Raw genomic sequence first — 11,209 nt, forward strand, 5'->3', positions numbered from 1 at the left:
CGCTTTCAAATGCTGCCCCTTCCCCGTTCTCCTTCTCCCATCCCGATTTGGGGCCGATTCCCCCAAATGGGGACTTTCCCCTCTGGGGCTGCGTAGGCAGCCTGGGAGCTGCTGCCAGGGCAGACACACACTCCAAAGCCCCTGAGTCTGGGTCTGCAATGGGGGGTGAAAAACCCCAAACAGGTTTGGGGGAAAGAAAACAATTTGGGGCTCTTGGGAAAGCCCACTCCTGCTGGGTTTGTGCAGTTGGAAAGGAGGGGGGTAAAAAAAGCGGGGGTGGGGGGGCGGAACCCTGCTAACCATTCTCATGCACAAAAGCAAAAAATCGCCAATTTCAATGTTGTGGAAAGGGTGAAAAAAACCCGGAAGTGAACCGTTTGGAAAAGCAATCCCAACTTTTACCTTATGGAAAAGCAAAAAAAAAAAAAAACCCCAAACGGACAAAACCAAAGTAACCCGAACAACAACAAAAAAAGCCAAACCATCCAACCGGAAATCACCAAAACTAAATAAACCCACCGAAAACCCTAAACTGGGGAAAATTTGGGGTGAAACACCGGCAGTTTGAGGGGCATTGCTGGGGCTTATCTGGAATGGATTCGCCGGAGCGGGTCAGTTATCTGGAGCGGATCATCTGCTGCAGGTTAGCCCAGGTGAGTTGCCCGTTGTGGATTATCCTGGGGGGACCCCCTGGTGTCAGTCATCCCCATGCATGTTCCCTGTGGCGTGTCTGCCCAGACATGCCCCTGTCCAGCGGTGTCCACCTCCTCCCCCGCCCTCCCTCTGCGTGTGTCTGTGCCCTCCCAAACGCTTTCCCCTGACATGGCCCCCCCGCATGACTCTTTTTTCCCCGGTGACGTCCTCCCTCTCCCTGGCCTCCTGTTCTGTGCTCGCTGAAGCCTTGTGCTGACGCAGGATGAGCAGAGCAGGGTCCTGGCAGTGCAGAGGCGAGGCGAGGCGCTGCCAAGCCAACGAAGCCCAAGGCTCAGCAGTGCACAAGTCCTTTGCAGGTCAGCCACTGGCACCTGGTCTGCCTGGCTGCCCCGTGCCCTGACGCACAGCTGCCCCCCTCACCCCAGGCAGCCTGCCTTCGGAAGGGCAGCTGTGTTCCCCTGATTGATTTTCTTCTTTAACCCTCTAGGACCTGTTGACTTGCTGCTCTCCCTGTCACAGCCCTGATGCCGCAGGCCTACAGCAACTGATGGGGCTCACTCCGGGGGGGTGGGGGGTGGGAAAGGGGACCCTTCTCCCCAGGTCATTTGCGCTGCTTCTCCTCCCTAGGGCGTGGGGTGGGGGTGAGTGGGGCAGGAGGGAGGACGGTAACGGCCACCTGATTTTTAAAGCAGTCGAGACGGAAGGACTAAAATGCTCGAGGCACTTTGGTGGTGGGCGGTGCGGAGGCAATGACTGACACTGCTGGGGCTGCGGGAGTGGGGAAGGTGCAGAGAAACATGAGCTCTGCGCACGCAGTAACAGTTCCGTTATCCCGGCGAACGTGACCCAGAGCCGGCGCGGGTCTTGCCCCAGAGAAGAGTCAGGGACATCGTGCCGCTGCCGCCGTGCCGCTGCTACGGCAGCCGGGAATCGCGCATGCGGAGTGGCGATGGTGGACCCTGCTGACACCGTGCGGCCAAAGTGCGGTACTGCACCCGGAACAGACGCATGCGCAGTGGCGACGATGTGTCACTGCTCGCTGCTGCCACCGAGCGACCGAACCGCGGAACAGCGGGGGCCAGCTGCGCCACCCTGCTCGCGGCAGTCACCGAGCGCTCAAAACCGGGTACTGCAGACGGGCAGCCGCCCGTTCCCGAGGGTGAAGTTTTTTCGCTGGTCGCTGCTGCCACCGTGCAAGCAGATGCCGGTACTGCAGCCAGGCAGTTCCGTATGCACAGGGGCGCTTTACTTTCTGCCCCTGCTTCCACCGACCGCCCAAACGCTTGCAGTGCAGGTGGGCAGCCGCGCATGCGCAGTGGGCCTTTTTGCTCTCTGCTGTCACCGTGTGACCAGACCGCGGTACTGCAGGTGGGCAGCCGCGCATGCGCAGTGGCGTCTTTTCTGCTCTCTGCTGCCACCGTGCGACCAGAACGCGGTACTGCAGGTGGGCGACCGCGCATGCGCAGTGGCGCCTTTTCTGCTCTCTGGTGCCACCGGGCGAGCAAACCCGGGTACTGCAGGTGGGCGGCCGCGCATGCGCAGTGGACCTTTTTGTTCTCTGCTGCCACCGTGCGACCAAACAGCGGTACTGCAGGTGGGAAGCCGCGCATGCGCAGTGGCGCCTTTTGTGGTCGCTGCTGCCACCGAGCGATCAAACCGCGGTACTGCAGGTGGGCAGCCGCGCATGCGCAGTGGCGCGTTTTCTGCTCTGCTGCCACCGGGCGATCAGACCGCGGTACTGCAGGTGGGCAGCCGCGCATGCGCAGTGGCGCCTTTCTGCTCTCTCCTGCCACCGTGCGATCAGACCGCGGTACTGCAGGTGGGCAGCCGCGCATGCGCAGTGGCCACCCTTTGTTTTCTGCTCGGTGCTTCCACCAAGCGACCGCACCCCGGGACTGCAGGCGGGAGCTGCGCTACCCTGGTAGAGATTTCCACCCGCCCCTTACCCGATCGCGGCAGTCACCGGTCGATCAAAACCGGGTACTGCAGACGGGAAGCTGCCCGTTCCCCAGGCTGAAGTTTTCCTCTGGTCGCTGCTGCCACCGTGCAAGCAGATGCCGGTACTGCAGCCAGGCAGTTCCGTAGGCACAGTGGCGCTTTACTTTCTGCCCCTGCTTCCACCGACCGCCCAAACGCTCGTAGTGCATGTGGGCAGCCGCGCATGCGCAGTGGCGCCTTTTTGTGGTCGCTGCTGCCACCGAGCGATCAAACCGCGGTACTGCAGGTGGGCAGCCGCGCATGCGCAGTGGGCCTTTTCTGCTCTCTGCTGCCACCAAGCGACCAAACCGCGGTACTGCAGGTAGACAGCCGCGCATGCGCAGTGGCGCCTCTTTCTGCTCTCTGCTGCCACCGTGCGACCAGACCGCGGTACTGCAGGTGGACGGCCCCGCATGCGCAGTGGCGCCTCTTTCTGCTCTCTGCTGCCACCTTGCGACCAAACAGCGGTACTGCAGGTGGACGGCCGCGCATGCGCAGTGGCGCCTCTTTCTGCTCTCTCCCGCCACCGTGCGATCAGACCGCGGTACTGCAGGTGGGCAGCCGCGCATGCGCAGTGGCGCCTTTTCTGCTCTCTGCTGCCACCGTGCGATCAAACCGCGGTACTGCAGGTGGGCAGCCGCGCATGCGCAGTGGCGCCTTTTCTGCTCTCTGCTGCCACCGTGCGATCAAACCGCGGTACTGCAGGTGGGCAGCCGCGCATGCGCAGTGGCGCCTTTCTGCTCTCTGCTGCCACCGTGCGATCAGACCGCGGTACTGCAGGTGGGCAGCCGCGCATGCGCAGTGGCCACCCTTTGTTTTCTGCTCGGTGCTTCCACCAAGCGACCGCACCCCGGGACTGCAGGCGGGAGCTGCGCTACCCTGGTAGAGATTTCCACCCGCCCCTTACCCGATCGCGGCAGTCACCGGTCGATCAAAACCGGGTACTGCAGACGGGAAGCTGCCCGTTCCCCAGGCTGAAGTTTTCCTCTGGTCGCTGCTCCCACCGTGCAAGCAGATGCCGGTACTGCAGCCAGGCAGTTCCGTATGCGCGGTGGCGCTTTATTTTCTGCCCCCTACTTCCACCGAGCGCCCAAACCCTCGTACTGCAGGTGGGCAGCCGCGCATGCGCAGTGGCGACCTTTTAGCTCTCTGCTGCCACCGTGCGACCAAACTGCGGTACTGCAGCCAGCAGCCGTGCACGGGCTGTAGCGACATTTTGCCGCGCTCACTTCTCCACGCCACTTAGTGACCCCCCGCACGCTACGTGGTGACGTCACCGTGGGGGCCGGAACCGTGTAGGCACAGCCCCTAGCGACAGGTGTTGACCCCTTGCGATAGCCCGTTGAGGGCGGTCCTGATACCCCTCGCCACGCTCTTAGCAACGGGCCCTGCCCCCGGCGATGGGCAGGCGGGCCGTCTGATGTCCGACCCACCTGGCCCCACCCACCCACTTTGGTGCTGTGCGGTGCACTCTGCTCTCTGCTGCCACCCTGCGAGCCTTCATCCCTCGGGGGGGCTCGGCCCGCCCCTTTTGCGGGGCGCTGTGGGAAGGGCGGGGGCGGGGCCCGGGGGTCGAAGAGCCCCAGCCGGGGCTCGGGCAGCTCTTGCTGCCCCTGGGCTTCTCTGCCGTCGGTGCTCCCGTGTTCCCTCGGGCGGTCGCAGCTTTGGGGCTGTCTCAGCCCCCCGGGCAGGCGTGCTCTGGCGTTTAGAGAAGCGGAGGCGTTGCCTGAGGTAAGGATTCCAGAGCTTGGCACTCTTTGGCAGCATCTGTACTAGAAAGGTCCCTTGTGGCCTGCTTTGCTTTTTTTCTCCCGGGATGTTGTTTTGGGCGCTGAGGGGGCGGTGAGACGGTTTAGTGGTATGGTGTTCTGTTTGGGGTTTGGTTTTTGCTTTGCTGGTTTTCTTCCCCCTTGTGAGATCATTTCATTCATTTATCATTTCATATTATCATTTACCCCGCGCCATTTCCGTCCCCTTTGGGCAGCAGCGGATCTGCTGCCGCTTCAGGTGGCCGCTTTCTCGAGGGCGAGGAGCTGGGACGACAACGGGCCGCTGCAGGCTCTGGTCAGGGTAAGAGGCTGTTCCCTGGGGAGCCGGCGCAGGGGGAGCGGAGGTACGCACGGGCACTTGTCGGTGCCCCTGACCGGTAAAGGGAAGGTTAAATTGTTAGAGTGCAAATAAATACATTTTATTTAGGGAGGAGTCGTGACTAAATTTAATCGCAGCTATTACTGAGCAAACCAGGCAGTCATTATTCCTAATCTGTAATTAAAAAAAAAAATAAAGGCAGTCCTTTTTTATGCCATAAATAGAGTTGCGAGTCATTAATAGCTCAATCTAAATACAGCCGTTATTACATCAACTGCAGGCATTAATGACTCCTGATCAGAAACAAAATAAGGAAAGTTTTAGAATCTACAGTGAAAATTGAACTGGAAAGCTAAATTGGGAGTGGGTAATACTGAAATTGTAACAGGGCTGTTAGAAAGTTCAGAGGCAGCGACAGCTCCTGCTTCCAACCCAAGCAGTAAACGAAGCTTTAGATTCTTAAATGAACAGAAATAAAGGTGAGCTGTTAAACAGTGGCTGGGTTCAAGCGTAGGCATTAAGAAAATTTGCAGGTGCGGGTGATTCCTGACGAGAACTAACAATTCCAGAAGATTTAGATTTAAAATGACAAAGCTAATGGAGTGCCACAACCGCCCGGATGTAACTGCAGCCGCTTTGGGGGAATGCCCCAGCCCTCCCCAACCACCGCTATTAATTACTGCCAAGGAGAGCGAAAGTGAAAGTAGAAGCAGTGCAGGTGAAATGCGAGCAGTACGCTTTTCCTAAGTCATCTCTTCGTGTCAGGAGAGGAAAGAAAATGGAAAGAAGATGTTTGCAGGGGGTCTGTGCTGGGTTGCCTGCGCGTCTCTTCCGTGCATCCTTGAGGAGACATTTAGCGCGTGTTGGGCGCTCGCAGGTGGAGACAGGGCGAGCTGGAGGCAGGATCGGTGCCGGCCCTGAAAAAGGGATGGGCAACGAGCTGAGAGAAGAGGGGGCAAGGGCTGAAAAAGGGTCTCCAGTTCTGCAGGGAAGGCAGCGGGATGTGACTCGGCAACCGCTCTGAGGAGTGCAGGGTCATTCGCTGCGATGAAGTCAGGGTCTGCGGCTGGCCCGGAGAGGCAGCAGAAATCCCAAACTCTTTGCAGGGGTACCGGCCAGATTAGGGCAACACCTGAACAGTAAAACCATTTAGGGGAAGCAGAGCTGGGCTGCACCGCGTGGCCAACCTCCCTCTTCTCCGTGAGTCCCAAAGGGGCAGCTCCAAGAATGTGCTGAGAATTCATCCCTTGCGCTAAAAATGAGACGTAAGTAGCACCCACCCGTGAATTTTATTTTCTCTCTCGCTCTGCAGCTCCTGCCTGCTTGTCTCTCCTCAGTGCTCACCTGCACCCGTGCTCGGATGGGGCAGCTGAGGGAAGGTGCTGCCATCTCCCCAGCCCCGGCGGACCGCCCCTCAGCTGTGTCCTCTGTCAGGGAGCGTCGTCATCTCTCCTGCCTCCCAGAGCGTGTCCTGTAGTGGCAGACGCGCGGGCTTTTCCCTGCACGCGCATACGGGAAGGGAAGCGCAGTGAGAGCTGGGCTTGTCAAAGAGTAACGGGGGTGGTGGGAAGCGTAGCTAGAACCGGAGAGCTACAGCGCAAAAGCGAAGCGGACGGGACACAAAAGTAAAATGGTGCACAGGAATGCTGAGGCGAGAACTCCCGCAGCACACAGGAAATCAGTGTCAGAATCTATTTTCTTCTGACTGCCAAATTAAAAATAATGGCACGCTTTGCAACGCTAAGCTCGCTCTGATCGTCTGAACTGTTTCTTTCCAACTCCCCACCGCCCCCAGCACACCGTTCAGCCTCCTCAGCCTGAAATGCCTTGTTTTCCTTCTTTTTTTTTTTTTTTTTTTTTATGACAGGGCAACTTCTGTTCCCGAGGTGGTGCCTACGGTACAGCTATCTCTTCGAAGGCAGTTTGGTTTAGGTCAGAGAATGTTTAGCCTGGACTGAATCAGCCTCTGTTTCTATTTCTGGAAATCATCGGTCCTGTGCATAAAGCCCGGAAAAAAGGAAATATGAACCAAAGGACGTGGGGCCTGCAGGGGTAGGAAAACATTTGAGAAGAGGTTCAGTGGGGAAATGATTGTTTGTCTGTGGGGCGTCCAGGCAAGCAACCCAGCTGCTAGAAAGCGGCGCTGTCCCCAGGATGGCCTCGGCGGTCCCGTCGGAGTCGGGGGAACAAGGACAAGGCAGGGTGAAGCATCTGACCTGCCGTGTGGAACGTGACTGTACAAAGCACGTGTGATGCACTGCAAGTTCATTTGTTTAAACTGTGAGTTAAAGAAGGTGTGCAGTTGCTTTGTAAACAGCCGACGCTCTAAAGCTACACCCGTCTAACTGCTAGCTGTATTAAATCTATCGTATTGCTGTTTCTGCATTAAAAAAAGTAACAAACCAACACACCTATGTAAGCACGTCTAAGTACAATGGAAAACCACTGTTTAACGCGTGGCATGTGTGGGTTGTTTTTTTGGGGTGGGAGGGTGGGGTGTATGACAAAAACCTGCGAGAGACACACGCGCATACGCACATGTCATGTTTAGCGCTCACCTAAACCCAAAAAAGAAAATCCACTCTTTATTTTGCAGCATTAGCATTAGCTTCCAGCGCACAGCCTGAGCGCGTACCTCTGCTCTCACCATCTGCTCCCTCTTCAACCGTGTGTGGCTGTCATCATCAGCTTGCACAGGCTTTCCTCGTGCAAGTTTCCGCGACAGCTTACGAGAAGGCAGGGAAACAAACCCAGCAAGACGCGTAGTGCCTTCCTCTATGGGCTCCGTCCAGCCTTTGTTAAAATGAGCAGAAAAGAAATCTGCTGCTGCCTTTACCCTGACTCGCTCTTACAGAGAGCATCTGACTTGACCCGCAGCAAAGCGATGCCCCAGGCAGCAGCACGTATTGGCGCGGACCGCGGTTTCACCCACCTGTTTTACTGCGCCGGTCCTTTCCCACGGCCGATGCCGCAGATGTGGCGCGCCCCACCCCCAAACCTCTTTACGAGGGTTCCCTGGGCTCTGCAAGTCGCCTGCTGGACGTGTTGCTGATTCAGGCACGGGCAAAGTCAGCTTCTTCGCTGGCCTCGGGCCAGGGCAGCCACGTACTCGAGGGAAACTCAGAATATCTCCAGCGAGATCTCACCGGGAGGCTGGGACCTCGTCAGTAGGGGAGAAAGCCAAGCGACTGACACTGAAAGGGAGCTCTTTGCTAGGCTGTAGATCGTAAAGTTAACAAAGAAAACAAACCTGCCTTTTTAAAAATGCCCTCTTTTGAGTCTGCCACGTTTGATACAGATTTTTAAAATTGCAGGGTATATCTCCTACAGGCCTCATGCAAAGGGAAGTGAGTACTTCTGGCTCTCAGGACAAGGGGGTCCCTCAGGAGCCCAGGCGCTCACGCCAGCCGGCATCTGGCACAGCACAGGGCAGGAGCTTTGGCAGTAGTACGTGAGCTGAGAATGAGAGTCAGGCAGCACTGCACGCTTCTCCTGTGAGCCGCCGAGGCTCGCGCGCTGTACCTTCCACAAATAAAAGGCCAGAAGAGTCAGCATTTCTGCTAGTTCCAGCCTCATCCGTACCCTCGTTAGTGTAACTGTAAGCGAGCGTCCCGTAGCGACTGGGAGCGTGGCAGCTGGGCTTCCTGCGCTGCCTTAGGTTGTGCCCTTGGAGAGACCCTTCTCCGAGCCCCGGGCTGGGTGGGCTGCGGTGCCGTTCAACGCTGAATAGGCACGAAGGCCTATAAACAAAATGTATTTATATTGCACCCATACCCGGCAGCCAACCGCCGCTTTATTTACGTATTCTGCACCTCCTGCCGACGCTTTTAAACTTAGCCGATATTGCCGCAGTTTTCTCTGACGGGGCAGGGGACTGCCACGCAGCAGGGGGAGTTTCTGGGTGCCTCCCACGGACACAGACGTCCTCAGCTGGGTAGGGACAGGGTGAGAGCTGGAACAACTCTGCTGACATGTAAGGGCCGTCCCAGGGCAAGGCTCCTCGGTCTGGGGGCTGAAAGGCGAGCCGCGCTGGGTGGTTGGTGTGGGAGTTGTGGAGCAAGTAGGGGAAAAAAAAAACAACAAGAAAAAACCATCCAAATGTTTCACAGCAGGTAGAAAGCTTGGCAGAAAGCAAACTGAATGCTGTAAAGACAAAAGCCGAAAGCCGGCTATGGACTGTACGAAAAGAGTCAGTGCCACGGAAAGAGGTTATTTCTTCAACTGACCATAGGAGGCTTTTTGTGAGATAACACAACACCTCTTCTTTCTGCTACAGCGCGGCACCGCAGCAGTAATGGGCCAGAGCGTGCGAGCGCCTTTGGCAGGATCGGTAACGGCCGGGGCACGGCCGACCGGCCAGCCCACCTTCCGCACAAGGAAAACACCATTCCCCTGGAACGCCACGCAGACCCAGGACGGGTAAGGCGGAGGCCGAGCCCAGGCGCCCCCATTGCCAAGGACCACCTTGGCCTTGCAGCGTCTCACGCTTCGGGGTGTTCTGCTGGCCGTGGCTAAGCTCAGGCCCTCTGCTCGTGGCTGCCCCCGGTCCCCCGGCGCCGGTCGGGCCCCAGCCCCCAGCGCGGTGCGGCGCAGGGCAGTGACCCAGCAGGGCGGCCCCACGGGCCCCAGCCCCCCACCCCCCGCCGTGCCTGCGGCCAGGGCCCCGCGGCCGCCGGCCCCTTCCTCCTCTGCCCGCTCCCGTCGCGGACGGCTCGGTATGTGTCACGAGGGGCAGCCCCGTTGAGCAGCTCTCGGAGGGCGCGCGGCTCTGCCCGGCCGTGACCGGGGCCCGCAGGGGTTTCCCGCTCGCTCGCTCGCCCCGAAAGGAGCTGGCCCCGAGCCGGCGCGTCCCCCCCCCGCCCGGCCCACGGCGCCCTCGCGAGCTGAGCGCGGCCCGGCCAGCAGGGGGCGCTGGCGCTCAACGGCTGGGCGCGGGGGCGGTCCGGCGCGGGGGAGGGGCCGGTGGGGGCCGGTCCTTCCGGCCGCCCTCTAAGGGCCGCCCCGCGGGGCTCCGGCTTCCGGTGGCGCAGCGCGGCGGAGCGGAGGTGGGAGCGGTGCGTGGGGCGGCTGCGCCGCGACGTGTCTCTTTGCGGTGCCGGGGCCCCTCTGCGGCCCGGCGTGGGAAGCCCGTGGCCGGCGGAGACTGCTCGGAGCTGGGCGGGGAGCACCGCGGCAGTCCGACCGCAGGCAGCCATCCCCTGCGGTGGCCGCCAGCTCCTCAGGACTCCTGGAGGCCTGGCAGCGCCCGACCCTCGCCTGCGGCAGCCGCCTGGGAGAGCAGCGCGGCCGTGGCCAGGGGCCGGAGAGCGCTGGTGAGTGAGTTCGGGCAGCGGTGGAGGCTCCGTGCCGGGCCCGACCCCGGGCCGGGGTGGGGGGGGGCGGCTCCGTGCCGGGCCCGACCCCGGGCCGGGGTGGGGGGGGGCGGCTCCGTGCCGGGCCCGACCCCGGGCCGGGGTGGGGGGGGGCGGCTCCGTGCCGGGCCCGACCCCGGGCCGGGGTGGGGGGGGGCGGCTCCGTGCCGGGCCCGACCCCGGGCCGGGGTGGGGGGGGGGCGGCTCCGTGCCGGGCCCGACCCCGGGCCGGGGTGGGGGGGGGGCGGCTCCGTGCCGGGCCCGACCCCGGGCCGGGGTGGGGGGGGGCGGCTCCGTGCCGGGCCCGACCCCGGGCCGGGGTGGGGGGGGGCGGCTCCGTGCCGGGCCCGACCCCGGGCCGGGGTGGGGGGGGGGGGCGGCTCCGTGCCGGGCCCGACCCCGGGCCGGGGTGGGGGGGGGGGGGGCGGCTCCGTGCCGGGCCCGACCCCGGGCCGGGGTGGGGGGGGGGGGCGGCTCCGTGCCGGGCCCGACCCCGGGCCGGGGTGGGGGGGGGGGGCGGCTCCGTGCCGGGCCCGACCCCGGGCCGGGGTGGGGGGGGGGGCGGCTCCGTGCCGGGCCCGACCCCGGGCCGGGGTGGGGGGGGGCGGCTCCGTGCCGGGCCCGACCCCGGGCCGGGGTGGGGGGGGGGCGGCTCCGTGCCGGGCCCGACCCCGGGCCGGGGTGGGGGGGGGCGGCTCCGTGCCGGGCCCGACCCCGGGCCGGGGTGGGGGGGGGGCGGCTCCGTGCCGGGCCCGACCCCGGGCCGCTCGGGGCCGGGGTGGGGGGGGGGGCGGCTCCGTGCCGGGCCCGACCCCGGGCCCGCGGTGGGGGGGGGGCGGCTCCGTGCCGGGCCCGGGCCCGGGCCCGACCCCGCGGTGGGGGGGGGCGGCTCCGTGCCGGGCCCGGGCCCGGGCCCGACCCCGCGGTGGGGGGGGGCGGCTCCGTGCCGGGCCCGGGCCCGGGCCGCTCGGGGCCGGGGTGGGGGGGGGGGGCGGCTCCGTGCCGGGCCCGGGCCCGGGCCGCTCCGGGCCGGGGTGGGGGGGGGGGGCGGCTCCGTGCCGGGCCCGGGCCGCTCCGGGCCGGGGTGGGGGGGGGGGGCGGCTCCGTGCCGGGCCCGGGCCGCTCCGGGCCGGGGTGGG

This window comes from Phalacrocorax aristotelis, chromosome 21, assembly GCF_949628215.1.
Source record: "Phalacrocorax aristotelis chromosome 21, bGulAri2.1, whole genome shotgun sequence".
Lineage (NCBI taxonomy): Eukaryota > Metazoa > Chordata > Aves > Suliformes > Phalacrocoracidae > Phalacrocorax > Phalacrocorax aristotelis.